Source organism: Lepidochelys kempii, chromosome 3 (genome assembly GCF_965140285.1).
Source record: "Lepidochelys kempii isolate rLepKem1 chromosome 3, rLepKem1.hap1, whole genome shotgun sequence".
Classification (NCBI taxonomy): Eukaryota; Metazoa; Chordata; order Testudines; family Cheloniidae; genus Lepidochelys; species Lepidochelys kempii.
In genome coordinates this window covers 76,804,679-76,820,416 of record NC_136382.1, presented here as the reverse complement: position 1 = coordinate 76,820,416, position 15,738 = coordinate 76,804,679, and positions in this window count along the sequence as shown.

The following is a 15,738-nucleotide window of genomic DNA, read 5'->3' as shown; positions in this document are numbered from 1 at the left end:
TTCATAGTTCATTACAGAAAAAACAAACAAGATCTCCTTTATCTTATGATTCCTAATGAGATTTTCAGCCTTCTATGTTCCTCAAACTTTCTCATATTGGACTAATCATGGCATAGTCTTTATAACAGAGGACCATCATTAAAGTAATTACTGTAAGGTCTAGTAGTTTCAAGCCTACGTTTGAACAGAGAAAATGAATTTTACATTATTATTTTTCCAAACAAGGTTTAAATTATTCCATACCTACCCATTATACTGGGTTATGGACAGTGGTCAAACATATCATGTGTTTTACATGGCAACTGTAAAATGAAATGATGGGAAGGGACCACCAAACAGATTTTTTTTAATTCATGAAAGTATGTGATCAATTCTCATTTTTCTCATAGGAATCAAGATAATTCCCTCACCCATATTTTTGAGGCTCGAAAGTATGAAACTATCATTCTCATAGACTCATAGGCTTTAAGGTCAGAAGCAATCATCATGATCATCTAGTCTGACCTCCTGCACATTGTAGGCCACAGAACGTCACCTACTTCTGATATACACCCCAACCTATAATTGGTTACATAATCATATTACAATATGTTAGGATTGGTTAGTTAAATTTCAGTAGAATGATTGGTTAAGGTATAGCTAAGCAGAACTCAAGTTTTACTATATAGTCTGCAGTCAATCAGGAAGTGGGTGGGTGGGAAATGGGAACAGGGAATGGGGTGGGGAAATTGGAATCATGTTTAGCTAAAGGGGGAAATGGGAACAGGGACACAGGTAAGCCTCTGTGGTGTCAGAGCTGGGAAGGGGGACGCTAAGGAAGGAAACTGGAATCATGCTTGCTGGAAGTTCACCCCAATAAACATCGAATTGTTTGCACCTTTGGACTTCGGGTATTGCTGCTCTCTGTTCATGCGAGAAGGACCAGGGAAGTAAGTGGGTGAAGGAATAAGCCCCCTAACATCTTGGTGCTGGTGACTCACTCGGATGCATCGCATCAGATGGTGAGTGGCAACCTGTAAGTCCCCCTCCCCAACAGTCCACGCAGCTGCTTGGAGGGGGTATCACGAACTCTCGTGATGGTAGTTGCGGGTTCTGGCAAGCCAGGGTAAAGGATTTTTGGGATAAATGGATAAGGAAGAACCAGGGCCCATACCAGATGCAGGGGTCAACCGGGGATGAGATTAAAAAGGAAATGGAGGAAGTGTTAGGGGACCTGGAGGGATGGGGGGTGGCTGAGGAGCCCACCCTCCTTGGTATATGGGTAGTGGAAGAAGGTCCCTGCCCATGGAGACTGAATGCCTTCCAGGGAAAGGAGGCACTTCAGTCTGCTTGTGAAAGGTTTGAAGTAAGGGCAGCATTATGGGAAGCTGCCAGTAATCTTTCAAGTTTGGTGCTGCTTCAGCAAGGGCTGCTGAAGGGTTGTAAATTAGTTAGGGTTAGTTAAAGATGATTTGGCACAACAGGGTTTAAAGTCAAAAGCAGAGTTAACAGACTATCTTTAGAGACTGAAGCTGGGACTTGGTCCTGGGGGAGTGGAGAGAAAGAAGTGGGGGGGGGAGTTTCAAAGTGCAAAATGGCAGGGTTTGCAGGAGCAGGTAACAACCCCCACTCTTCTCCCAGAGCCAGAATGAGAACCTGGGGATAAGGGTTCCCAATTGTTTCAACCCAGGGAGCCTACTCTTGGCTCAGAGCTAACTATATCCTTTTCTTCTTTTCCTTCTTCTTTTTCTCTGTTTACTTAATTTGCTGCTGGTAGCCTATACTTTAAACTGACCTGACAGGCTTAATTGGTTTCTCTCCACCTCTTTCTCCCTACCTTTCCAGACTCTTTTGTTTTTCTGAAGTTTTAATGGAGGGTACTTTGGATACTTATGTGAGATGTTTTGGGTTGTTTTGGACAAAGTATGATGGAGGTCTGCTGTATTCCACTGGAATTTTTGGAGTAAAAGATCCATGGGCATCAATGGACACAAATGTTTTACTGCCTCTTTGAACAGTCTCAAGGTAAAGACCGCACAGGTTAAGGCAGCTGTGTGGCAATAATTGTACTTGGTGGCGAAATTGTTACAGACAAATTGCACTACCTTAAAGAACTAAATGTAGGAGTAAGTGATTTAAAGAAGTGAGTGAAAAGTTACAAATAGCTTTTGCAAAAAATTGATAATACAGGGTTTGGAGGAAAGTAAACATTTGGTAGTTGTGGAAATGGTAAAAGGTAACTGTTGTAAAGATGTTAAAAGAGTAACAGTTGTGGTGTTACAAGAAGGAAGTTTTTGTTTAATGATAAAACCCAGTTATATACATGTAACTGTATGTGCAACTCTGTGCGGTCACATTGGATGGAAGCTTGGTAATTAAATTATCCAGGGGGGTCAGGTAGAGTGGCTACTACCACCACTATGCTTCTGTCCCCAGAAGCCTTTACAGCTATTCTGAGGGGAAATGGGCCCTTTTCCCACAGAAATGGTCTATAAGGGACTGCTGCAGGCAGCAGGCGGAGAGAGAATCTGATCCAAATTATTTGACTTTGGTAATGTAATCAAAATCACTAAAGGATGTAAGGGGTTTCTATTGGAACTTAACTTGGCTGCCCCTGGTTGTGTCTAGTTGTATAAGATGGAAGTGTAATCAGGGTACACTTGTGTAAAAGAGTAATCACAGTGCAAGGGGTGTTAGGCAAAAGAGAATTTTGTGTGTGTGCACAGGTAAAAAGAAAAGGAAAAGGGGAGAAATTATGGGAACACTGAGCCTTGGGGTGGCTCTGGGGGATCAGATTGTTGCTTTGGTGGGTGTGCATGAAAACTCTGTGGGCATGGGAGGCAGTTACACCTTGTGTAAAATTAATATGGCTGATATAATGTTATGGAGGTTAAACTATATGGAAGGAATGTGCATTTTCCCAGGACGTGTGCAGTGTATACTGGAGAAGGGATAAAAGAAATGCAAACAAAACATGTACTTAATTAAAATCCTATTAGGGCTCCAAAAGAGGCCACAAGAGGTTGTGCTTTCTTTTTCAGATCTCTGTGTGATTTAGAGCAAGAGATGAAAGTGGAAAGTAATCAGAACTCTGGTGGAAGTAAAATGTTTCCCTTTTAAGACAGTCTCTGAGCTGCTAACAGCTTTGGATCCAGAAGCAAGCTAGTAAGCCTCTGTGTAAATGCAAATTACCTAGCTGATGGGCACAAAGAAGCTGCAAATAATGAATACATCTGGTCAGCAAATAAGCTAGAAGACTCAGATTATGGCCGTCTAGGAAAGGGAGGTGAAAAAACAGGTCAAGCCTGAAAATAAGGGGGACAGGTTAACCTTAAGGGGGGGGGGGGTGTACAGTGCTAAAATCTGAAGCTGTATCTCAGCTATTACCTGAGAATAAACTTAAAGCTTGGTACAGCAGAGAAACTATTGCAAACATGGTCTGTTGTACAAGAGGGGAAACTGAGGTACACCACATCATGAATTTCATAAATGACCAGTGAGTGGGGTAATTCACTAGCCTGACTATAGAACAAAATAAGGACAGCCTGGAGGTAATTTTTCTGTTTTTCCTGCAATTAGCAAGGAAATTTGTAAAAGAAAGTGGTATTATTATTAAGCAATAATCTGTCCCCACCAGGGGGGTGGAAATTGTTTCTTTTGTTTTTCAGACACCCTACAAGGGAGCTGGCACCAGAGGAAAAAATAACCCACAATACCATGAATCTGTGTATTGTGTTTGTCTGGTTGCTAGCATTGTTGTGTTTTAATGAACAGAAAATCTCATGATGTGGGTGGGGGATGGCTTTAAAAGGCTGACCTTGGGGGGAGATGTGTATGGGAATGCAAATTCTCAACTAGGAGGCCAGCAACTGTGTAATAGCTACCATGGTACCTGGAAATGGAATGGCAACTAAGGCGGTCCCCACAAGACCTATGGAAATAATGAGATGGGGAGGAGCTCACTGGGAATCAAATAGTGTAAATCAACAGAAGATGTTTGGATGTGCCCCTCCCCTATGACTATGGTGGAGCAGAATCAATGGCCTATGCAAGGGGTGGATAATTGGGTGTACTGTGTATAAGGTGTTTTGCTGCGAATATACATATTACTGGAAGCACAATTACACCAGCCCATAACCAAACTACACACATCTACATGCTGCTATCTGGACTTTGGTGCACAAATGGATCTGTGAATCTTACTGCTGTGAATAATCAAACCAGGGCATACTGCCTGATTCCATGCCAAGTGGTCAAGCCGGTTTGGACAATATCCCATTTCTCTGTGAACAATCAATGGACTTGATATGGACAAAAGCAAGTAAAACCTGCAGCGGCAGCTTGTTGCAACTGCCAGCAACTGGACACATAAGATCGTGACCCTGTCGAAGGAGGAGAGGCAGTGTTTTGGGGGTGTCTCGGATGTTGGACCATACTGCAGTGGTCAGGACTCGGTGTTGCTGTGGATTTTGTATTGTTAATTGTACTTGTGTTACGTTGCATATGGAGATAACCTATAAGTAATGTAGTAAGCCCTCCAAACCCTACAGTGTACTAGCCAACCCGGACCCAATCTTCTCGGGCCCACTATAATGGGAAGTCTGGAACACTAATTGGAATAGGTGTGGTATGCCCGTACGAGAGAAGGTACAGGGCACTATACGACAAAGGGGCAGTGGGACAAATGGAATATCGACACCTTCCACCTTGATGCCTGGCCCTATCAGTAAATGTGTCACCATATGTCCTATGCTTTTTCAGGGATACCTGAGCAGGAGAATCCCAAAAGAAAAAGGGGGAAAAAAGGGGTGGAGTGTTAGGATATAGATATTCAGGCCTGTTTGTAAAGGCCTATACTCTAAGAATTAAGGTGTATTCTTATCACTTAGCTAGTTATAGAGGTATAAAAGAGAGAATCAAAATCACTGTCTACCGGTGTAAGGTCCTTCTCTTACTGTGACAGTCTGAGGCCCTGTGCTTGGGCTAAGATCTTTGGCTAAGCAACAGAGGCAGCCATAAGCTGGGAAGCGACCGATCACATCCTCACATTCCAAGCTAGTCACACTGAAATAAGGTGCTATTGGGCTGCTAGGAATACAATCCTGTCCTAATAATGCCGATCACCTCCAGAGAAAGGGAAGTGCCTAGAAAATGTAAAAGGAAACTTAGTTTGATAGCATCCTGTCTGGCAAGAACTCACTTATCAATAGCTGGGATGTGAAATCCTCATTTCTGTGTTTGTTCTATCACTGTAGTCCCCATTTCCTCATTGTTTGTCTATATAATCTCTGTCTGGTTCTGTGACTATTTCTGTCTGCTGTATAATTAATTTTGCTGGGTGTAAACTAATTAAGGTGATGGGATGTAACTGGTTACATAATCATGTTACAATATGTTAGGATTGGCTAGTTAAATTTCAGTAAAATGATTGGTTAAGGTATAGTTAAGCAGAACTCAAGTTTTACTATATAGTCTGCAGTCAATCAGGAAGTGGGTGGGTGGGTGCGAGGGAAATGGGAACAGGAAATGGGGGTGGGGAAATTGGAATCATGTTTAGCTAAAGGGGGAAATGGGAACAGGGACACAGGTAAGCCTCTGTGGTATCTGAGCTGGGAAGGGGGACACTAAGGAAGGAAACTGGAATCATGCTTGCTGGAAGTTCACCCCAATAAACATCGAATTGTTTGCACCTTTGGACTTCGGGTATTGCTGCTCTCTGTTCATGCGAGAAGGACCAGGGAAGTAAATGGCTGAAGGAATAAGCCCCCTAACATCCTCCAGTCATGGTTTAAAGACCAAGTTACAGAGAATTCGCCATTGACACTAGTTTAAACCTGCAAGTGACCCGTGCCCCATGCTACAGAAAAAGGCAAAAACCTCCCAGGGTCTCTGCCAATCTGACCGAAGGGAAAATTCCTTCCCGACCCCAAATATGGCCATCAGTTAGACCCTGAGCATGTGGGCAAGACCCACCAGCCAGACACCTGGGAAGGAATTATCTGTAGTAACTCAGAGCCCTCCCCATCTAGTGTCCCGTCTCCAGCAGTTGAGGATTTTTGCTACTGGCAGTTGCCAGTGGGCCACATCCCATTGTATGCATTCTTTCTGTCCTTCATATTTGTATAGCATATTTGGCACGTTCACATATAAGGCTTGAAAAGGCCACATTCTGGCAGAGTGTTGTAAATACATACTCCCCTGAAAACTACCACGCAGCCTGGTGGGGCTAGTTTCACTGGAAAGCACACTCACAGCTGCAGCGTAGAAGTAGAAAGTCATGAAAGCCACATGTTTGTTTGTACCTCCCATGACCCAGCAAAGGCCCCCATACATATACTCTTATATTATTCTTGCCCTAGCAGAAAAAAATCTGTGTACAAGGGTGTTGTTTAGTGCTCTGTCTGTTCAGAGCATGGACATATTAATGGTATTTTATCAGCATAGGTAGGCACCCGAACAGGGAGAGTTTATGCACAGTTCTAATATTTGGGCCATAATGTATGCAGGCTTCCACATTTTCATAAATGTGTATGTAGAATTTCATTTTAAATACATTTGAAACAATGCTCTATTATTTAAAATTAATAGATTTGTTTAAGACATATAAACAAGCAATTTTCATTTACACATTTAGCCTTTTGCTTAAACTGCACAGAAATCAAAATATACTGTATTGCAACCTTCTGTGTATTGATAGTCCCTTTGAAAAGCTTTTTTAACATTCAGTGAAATCCTATACAAAGCCTCTTTTGTGATGATTATTTCATCTTAAATTAAAATCTTCAGATCCCAGGAATGATCATACAGCTATTGTGAAACATAATTGTTAAATATTTAAAAATAAATAAATATATATTTTTATGTCTAATCACTCCTAGCCAGCGAACTCCTATGCACACAGCAAACTATAAACAGTAATTCTTAAAGGGCAACCAGGCTCTAGCCTCATATAAAATAACTGAACTGTCATAAAAGACACAGTGAGAGAGAAAAAAAATTATGTGACACATCTACCAAACACCTCCTTTTCTCTGCAAAAAAAAAAAAAAGACCTGCATAGCCTTCACAAGCACAACTAAGAAATATTTTTTTAAAAGGACCTGTCTCTCTAACACCTTGTCTTGGATGTCTCATTTCCAACATGAGTTTCATATATCCAAAACTGAACATTTGAGCCTTTCTTGGAAGCCTTCGCCACTCCCACTATTCTTTGGCACCATTGACAATGCCGCCATCCTCTCTGGCCCATTTCCTAGGAATACGTTTCTGCTCCTCCTCTCCCTCACCCCAAGTATGTAAGTGGGGTCTAAATCTTGCTAATTCTTACACTACCCCTCTACACTACCTCTCTAAGATCAGACTATTCCTCTCTGTCATCATAACTAAAATACTCATCTAGGCCTTCATTTTTCATTACTGTAACACCTCTTGCAGACCATGCAAAAAGCAGCCACTAAGATTTTCATCCTTGCCCAGACATGGGCCCCCTCAGAGACATAAGAAGTTCAAGAACATAGGTAAGATAAAAAGTGATGGTGCTCTAGATAGAGGAGGAAAGGGTTAATGGACAGAGCTCAGAATCATTTGGGACTCATTAGCCTTCTGGTAACCCAACGTGGAGCAACGGTAGGGAATAGGAACACAAGTACTGGGAGTGGATCTGTAGTCAGGCTGCTGCAGAGGGACAGAACCTACTCCATGAGTTCTGTGTTTTATTCTGTTTAAGGACTGGGTTTTGTTTTGACTTTCTGGAGGAAGAAGAGATCTTCAGACTTTAATTTTGTCTTCCTTCTGTAGCAGGAAGGAATTTAGAGACTGTTTACTCTTACATTCACGCTGCCTGAAGGCTCTTAGTCATAATTTGAAGCAGAGAATCCAGGACTGTTTTCCAGCCTGTCATAAATATAAAGGGAAGGGTAACCACCTTGCTGTAGTGAGTGCTCTAAAATCCCTCCTGGCCAGAGGCAAAACCCTTTCACCTGTAAAGGGTTAAGAAGCTAAGATAACCTCACTGGCACCTGACCCAAAATGACCAATGAGGGGACAAGATACTTTCAAATGTGGAGAGGGGGGAACAAAGGGTTTGTTTGTCTGTGTGATGCTTTTGCTGGGAACAGATCAGGAATGCAGCCTTCCAACTCCTGTTAAGTTAGTAAGTAATCTAGCTAAAAATGCGTTAGATTTCCTTTTGTTTAATGGCTGGTAAAATAAGCTGTGCTGGAGGGAATGTATATTCCTGTTTTTGTGTCTTTTTGTAACTTAAGGTTTTGCCTAGAGGGATTCTCTATTTTTTTAATCTGATTACCCTGTAAGGTATTTACCATCCTGATTTTACAGAGGTGATTCTTTTACCTTTTCTTTAATTAAAATTCTTCTTTTAAGAACCTGATTGATGTTTCATTGTTCTTAAGATCCAAGGGCTTGGGTCTGTGTTCACCTGTACAGATTGGTGAGGATTCTTATCAAGCCTTCCCCAGGAAAGGGGGTGTAGAGCTTGGGGGGATATTTTGGTGGAAGACGTCTCCAAGTGGGCTCTTTCCCTGTTCTTTGTTTAAAACGCTTGGTGGTGGCAGCATACGGTTCAAGGTCAAGGCAAAATTTGTACCTTGGGGAAGTTTTTAACCTAAGCTGGTAAGAATAAGCTTAGGGGGTCTTTCATGCAGGTCCCCACATCTGTACCCTAGAGTTCAGAGTGGGGAAGAAACCTTGACACAGCCCATGTGGGCTTTTTTCTCCCACTTAAAGGGGCAGGATCTAGGAACAGTGGTTGTGCAAAACTCTTAGAAATGTACTTCAGGGCATGTCTAGAGAACAGGGAATGTGATGGCTGCAGGGAAAAGGAAGTAATCTCAGGAGAGCAGGAGGCCAATCCAGATTGATAGCTTGGTGGAGGGCCTGAGAATGAAACTCAAAGGTGCAGGAGATGCTAGAGTTCTCCTCTTTCCTTAGTATTGAGGAACAATAAGGAGAAGACCCTGTGGCACTGCGGAATGATAATATCACCACATCCTTCTCAGTCGTCATTGTCTCCCCCTTCTCAACCACATCCAGTTCAAGCTTGTTGTTGTTCATTGTTCTGCATAACTCTGCCCTTTCCTTTTTAAACATTATGCGTAGTACCCTACATGCCAGAATTGGTAAGCTGGGCTGTACTGTTTCTTTGGAAAGAGCAAATTTGTGACTACTGTAAGCATCCAGTGGACCAGAGACAGGACACTCCAGGGAGATGCTCAGAGGGCTTGAGGGTTCCAATGTGCCCGTCACTAACCTGTAGAGTGACAGCAGGGCCTGCAAGGCATAGAAGGAAATGCTTATGTTGTCTGTGACCAGTGGAGTTGGGAAACTGACCCAAGGCAGACGAAAACAAGGCATTCTCACACTAAGGGCAGATGGTAGTGAGGTGCCTTACAACCCTGGGTAGCCCCAGGAAGCATCACAGGGGGGTTAAATATTGGTTATGAGGGGATTAAGGACAGAGGGAAATGAAGGTGAGGATTGATGTTGGGAGGGGAATATAGTGTGTTTAACTAAAAACAAAAATGTGAAGCCAACAAGCCTGCTTATCACTCTGCTCAGTTTTGCCCCTCTTCTTACACCGTTACATACACTGTGTAATACTGCAACAGTAAGTAGTTTTATTTCAATGCTAATTGAAGGGTAAGCTATTATTCAACAAAAGTAAGGGAAGCAGAATTCAGGTCTTGTGGAAGAAAACAAGTCCTCACTCTGCGTTTGTCAGCAACAAGTCAGAGACACTTTTATTCTCAAGCAATTGCAAGGGGGAGAGTGCGCATGGACAGGGATTCCGCCTTACTAAGCAGATCTCCGCCAGTTAAACAATTAGGGCAAGCATTTATACCTTTTGTTGCATACAGCCGTGTCTTGTTTATACATATTCCTTCCTGATATCTTACTTTTCTCAGCAGTTCTTGCTACAGTCTGCGTTCCTTTCTTATCTAACACAAGGTCAAAACAGCATCTCTTACAGTTTTTCCCACTCGCTTCCCACTCACCCAGGCCCTGCCTTAAAGTCTCACGTTATTAGACTTAGAGTTAGCCTGACTCTTACTCTATTCCTAAGAAAACAAAGATGTCTGCATCCAAATCCCCTTTATCCCTTTTTTTTCTTCCACAGTCCTTTTCTTATATGTTGTATCTCTTTCTCTCACCCTTACTCTGTCTTTATTTTTAAATTGTACACTTTTGCAGGTCAAGGACTATGTCTTTCTCTCCATTGAGAAAGTGCTTAACACAGCCTAGTTGCTACCACAAGACAACTAATACAAATATTTTGGACTATTCCAGTAATTTTATACGGGCAAAAGCAGAGGGAAAATATAAATAGACAAAGCCCAAATGGGAGCCCTTCTTCCAGATCATGCAGAGGTGCCCTCCACATACTGCACACATTGCTACTTTTATTCCCTGGTAGGTGGGCATGTAATATTGAAAAATCTGGAACCTTGGTTCTAGACCCTCCAACATTTATCCCCTGTAATCCACGCATAGGGAGAATTAATCAGTGCAAGCAAAGGGTGTGACACAGATTATTTCCCCTCTCCAGAACAAGAAGGAAGCAGGAAACAGATGACTGAGCCATGGTCTGGTTCCTGACCTGTTCCTGGGGCAATGCAGGTACATGCTACCCCTTTCTTCGGCTGGATTGTAGAATTACATTCTAGCCCTAAATAAATGGCATATACCAAATAGAATGTGGAGAGGCTCTAAAGTTTATATTGACACCTCTTTGTGAAAACCTGCATAATTCTTCCATGGTTCCCGTCATACTGAAATTTGCTTTTTTTCAATGATTTTTTTCTTGATACATGCCTTTTTATATTCTTCTTCTACATCTCTGTGAAAAGTGGCATTGGTATTTTATTTCTTTAATGTGGATGTATAGGGTTAGTATTGTGGTGATTACAAATTCACTGGTTTTGTATTTGTGAATTTCTGCTTTTTTCCTTTTCTACCAAATTTTTCTTCTAACAAGGGTCTCTAACATTTTTAACATTTATGGACTCAGAAATCAGTTTCCAAAGCATACCAAAGAAAAAGTTAAAGACTACATTTATGTCACAGTATTTTGGGGGCAATTTGTGAATGGATCTTCAGCACTGACTCCTGCACAAATACATCTCAGCTTCAGGAGGAACCAAATCAAGGAGGGAAAAGAAGATGCTGATCATTGCCAGCAAACACCTACTGGGACCTAAGCACCAAGGGAGAAAGAGACAGAGAGGTCCTATTTTGATTGTTCTTTTTTTATCTTCTCTCATATGTCCGTGTGTGGATCCTTGTGCTTCAATACCCTCGAGTTTCCCAGAGTTATTATGAACAATTTTTTAAAACTTAGATGCATACAACTTTGCACAAAAAATTGTGTATACATTAAATATGAATGCAAATATCCCTTGTACAGATATAAATAAGCTATTTGTACCTGCCCCTGCTGGTTAGGCATTTGTAAGCTTGGAGAATGTAAGCAGCTCCTCTGTACCGGCCCAGCACCTTCCCAGCCAGGTTGAGCTTCCTCTGCTCCACACTTAGTGCTGGTGTGGAGGCAAACAGGAGGGAACTGGTGTGGCTCCAGACAGCAGTCCCTGGAGGCAGGAGGTAGTATCTGCAGCTTTTTCTACCAGAAATCTCAGATTCCTCTGATTTGATCCTTCCTTCTTCCCTCCCCAAGAGGGGAGGGAAGAAAGTTGAAGGGGAAAACAGTGTCATCCCCCACAGACTGTGAGTTTGGAAGATTGTATCCATTTGTAAAATGGGGATCGTTACTTCTGCATAAAACACTTTGAGTTCTCTCAATCAAATATTAATGCTAAATATTATTATTACTTGTTGTTCGTGGTCTCAATACCAGGATGTTATTGGTATTCAAACCTTCCCTCAAAATGGTAAATATGAGGCTAGTAAGCAGCAGATATTCCAGTGTCAAGAGATGGTTTATTGAGTGGAGATGATCCCTGCATATTTCGTAGAGCTGATTGTAAGACAAGATGAATTATTTGTGAAAAAATGTCCCTTTTTAGTTTGAAATATTTCTAAATTCACATTTTTTTGACCAACTGTTTATTTTTTTGACCATCAAACCTTCACTGATTGAGATGTTGATAATGTCTGCCAGTAATGGCACCTCAGCCATGGCATCAAGCTGGATAAAAGAGAGAGAAATGGATGACGGATCTCAGAGAACCTTATACAAAAAAACAAGTCAAAACCAAAAAAGAAAAAGGGGAGTAATGGGGGAGGGAAAGTCTAAAGGAATCTCACAACTCCTGAAGTCAAACCAAAGACCCAGCAAGAGACCAGACTCAAGACTGCTTGTCAGGACAGTTTCTTCCACCGATTACTACTGGGACAAGACACTCTGGATTAATTAAACTGTGCACCACCCAAAAGAATTCAGCTGAATAGTTCTTCGTGCTGTCGATGTATGAGGTTAAAGCTCACTTGGTCACAGCTCTCCTCTGTGCCAACACAAAGCCCTTGTACAGAAGATCAGACTATAGCCCCCAGATCCTGAAAGGTATTTAGATACCTAACTCCTATTGAAATTAATGAAAGTCAGGCACCTAAATACTTTAGATCTGGGCCTAGGTGACTTCCCAGTTAACTCTTCTTCAGTCTGTGGCTCAGCTGCTTCACTTCAAAGAGACCACCATTAAATAAAATTGCCACAGTTTCAAAATAAAATCTGGGATAGCTTTTTACAACATTTTTTAGGGTTGCAAAATAATTTACAAGAAACAAAGTTAGACTTTTTTTTAAAAAAGTGGGCTGAAGTCTCTACTGCCAGATTTATTCAATAGCTACAGAAATGGAGGATTTTTTCCAGTAACTTAGTATTCTGAATAAGTTTATCAAGAATCATTGGGCTGGAAAGAAGCTTGAGAGGTCATCTAGTCCAGTCCCCTGCACTCATGGCAGGACTAAGTATTATATAAGAAAAACTGAATAAGTGTCATTAACCTCTTTGAGCAAAAGAACAGCTTTAATAGTGTCTAAACTCATTTGATTTTTCTCTTCATTCAAAGCACTTCATTATACTGAAAACCCATTCCATTAGCTCCGTGGTTCCCCAACCTTTTACTAAGGTGAAACACCAACTGCATTTTGTCTTTTTTTGCAACCCACTCAGAGTCCAAATTCATGGAAAGAGCCCAAAATCATCATAAGCCAGCATCTTTCACCATCACTGCCTCTTCCTCACCCTGCCAAGAGGCATGGCAGCACCTTTCACCCCAGAACCTAATTCCAGCCTGGTGCAGAGGGGTGGTTTCAAGGAGGGAGGGTCTGAGAGCAAGCCTGCTCTCATTCATCCTGCAGTGGCAGCTTCTGTCCTGTGGGGCTGGCTGTCTCCACTCTCTGGGTGTTGCGGTCCAAATAGAAGACAGAACAAGGCTTTAAGCAAGCAAGCAGGCTGGTCTGCCGACGGGCTGGTCTGCCTGTCAGCTTTCCACCCTCTCTTTTATTTCTCTCCCTCCTCCTGCGCATTACATACTCCAACAGATAAAAGGAATACACTGGCTTTGTTTAATATTCTTATTTACCAATTTCTATCTATCGCATTCCTTGCTCTCGGGCCTTGAGCCCAGTCCTGGGAGGCTTCCCACAGTTCATGTCATCTGGGCGAGATTCCAAGGTTCATGCCCTTGAGAGGAGCCGTGTGTGCACTGCTCCTACACAACACTCTGGGTGTGCCCTGAATGTTGCCAAGTGCATGAACCCTACATCTGGGCATTGCAACCTGGCACACAGACTTGCAGCACCACTTAGGTGTGGCTTGGCCACTCCTGTGTCATGACAGAGGGGCAAGCTGGGCCAAACCTGAGTGGCACTTTGACCCCAGTGTGCCAAGGCACAATGCCCACAGCAGGGAGTCAGGCTCAGCCCTGCAGAAGAGACGCCACCACTGCAGAGTGAGTGCTGGGCAGGCTCTCTCTCCAAAGCCTCTCCCCCAGGGCCTTCCCTCAGCACCAGGCTCACAACCCATATAGAACCTTCCTGCAATCCATTAGGAGGCCAGGACCCACTGTTTGGGAAACACCACACTAGATTGTTCCCAGTATACGCAGAGCAAAGCCTACTTGGTATAGCAATATGTCCTGGTTGAATATTTTGTTATTGAAAAAGTAAATGTTCTGATCAATTAAATGAAAAACCAAGAGCTTTCAGGTGTCCTGAAAGAACCATGGGACATCATGTGAAAATCTGGGATATATGGTTACTTTACAATTCCACCACATTGGCCACCATGCACAAAAAATAGCCAGGGCACAGTGACGAGCCAGGGAATCTCTAGCCTCTGCAACACCCTGGCTGGAAGGGGAAGTCACATGTATGCTACAGCAGCTGTAAGAAAGCCAAGCAAATCCTTAGTGTTCATTAGTTCCAGAGTGACTACAAAAACAAACGCTGTGGCCAGTATAAGTGTTAAATACCACTGCACTGAATCGCATAAGAGAAGATGGTTAGACCATCTGTCAGATGGGACCCAGATAGCTGCAATATCCTAAGCAGTTTAAAAAAAAAAAGTCAAGCACATACCTGACCCTGTGAGAATTCTCCTTAAACTTCTCATTAAATCCTTGTGTTGATCACGTCCTATCAGACTCAAGCTGGCCCATCCAAACTGCATATCTGAGACAGCTCAGCCATGAAATCCTCCATACAATCTAGTGAGCTACACATCAACATTATCATGAAGTCTTATGTAAAAGTGACATATCACAATAATACTTAGCTGTCATATAGCACTTTTCATCCATACATCTCTACCACGAAAATCAAGTTTTAGTCTCATCATTAGTAGAAGTGGGTGTAACATTAACAGGATGCAACTTTTGTTATTTTTCCTCACTGTGACAGCAATGTTGTTTTACTTTTAAAAGATAAGAAATTCCATGTGAACCTAGGAGAAAAGGATTGCACTTTAACTGTACCAAGAACTTATGGTTTAGCACCTAGCAGAAGAATCACCTGAATTCAAGTGGTGACAAGGAAAGTCATTAATTTTCATAGGGCTGGAATCTATTTGAAATGTCCCAGAAAAGTCACAGAAAAGAAATATCTAATGCCCAGGAGAAAGAGAAAAAGCTTTTAATACAATGAAGTGTCCTCATTCTTCTTCTCCCTGGGGCCTAAGTGAAGTCATTTTTGTGTCAGAAAAAGCTTGCTAAGGGTCACCTGACTGGGCTGGAGCTCCTCAAAGAAAGGGGGTGGGGTCTGTAAATGGGGAAGACCACATAGTTAAGATTTGGCCACATGCTCCACCTTTAGCTCTCCCTAGTCCCTAAGCTACCATAAACTATCAAAAAGAAAGAGTCAGATCCATTAAGTAAGTCTTTATATTTCTTTCTTTTGTAACATGTATTCTGCCAGGATTCTCAGTTTCTGATTAATATATTGTATTTTCATATTTCTTTTATTGTGTTTTGAACTTGGAAATAATTTCATATTTTAAAAATTATAAAATAGCATTATTTTTTACTGTATTTTTTCCAATAAATTCATCATTTCCACCCCTGAATTCTCAGTTTAGAAGCAGAAATACAAAACCAATATGCCACAAGAAAGGATACTCCTGAGGTGATGCTGGTCACCTCAATTTTGAGGATGATGTTGACAATGATAGTTTGTACTAAAGGGTCTTTGTGTGACTCTGAGAAGAACATTTACTGCAGTGGCCAGCCATTTGCCTAGTTGCGTGGATTGAGCTGCACATTGTTTCTGTCCCTGGCACTGTGTTTC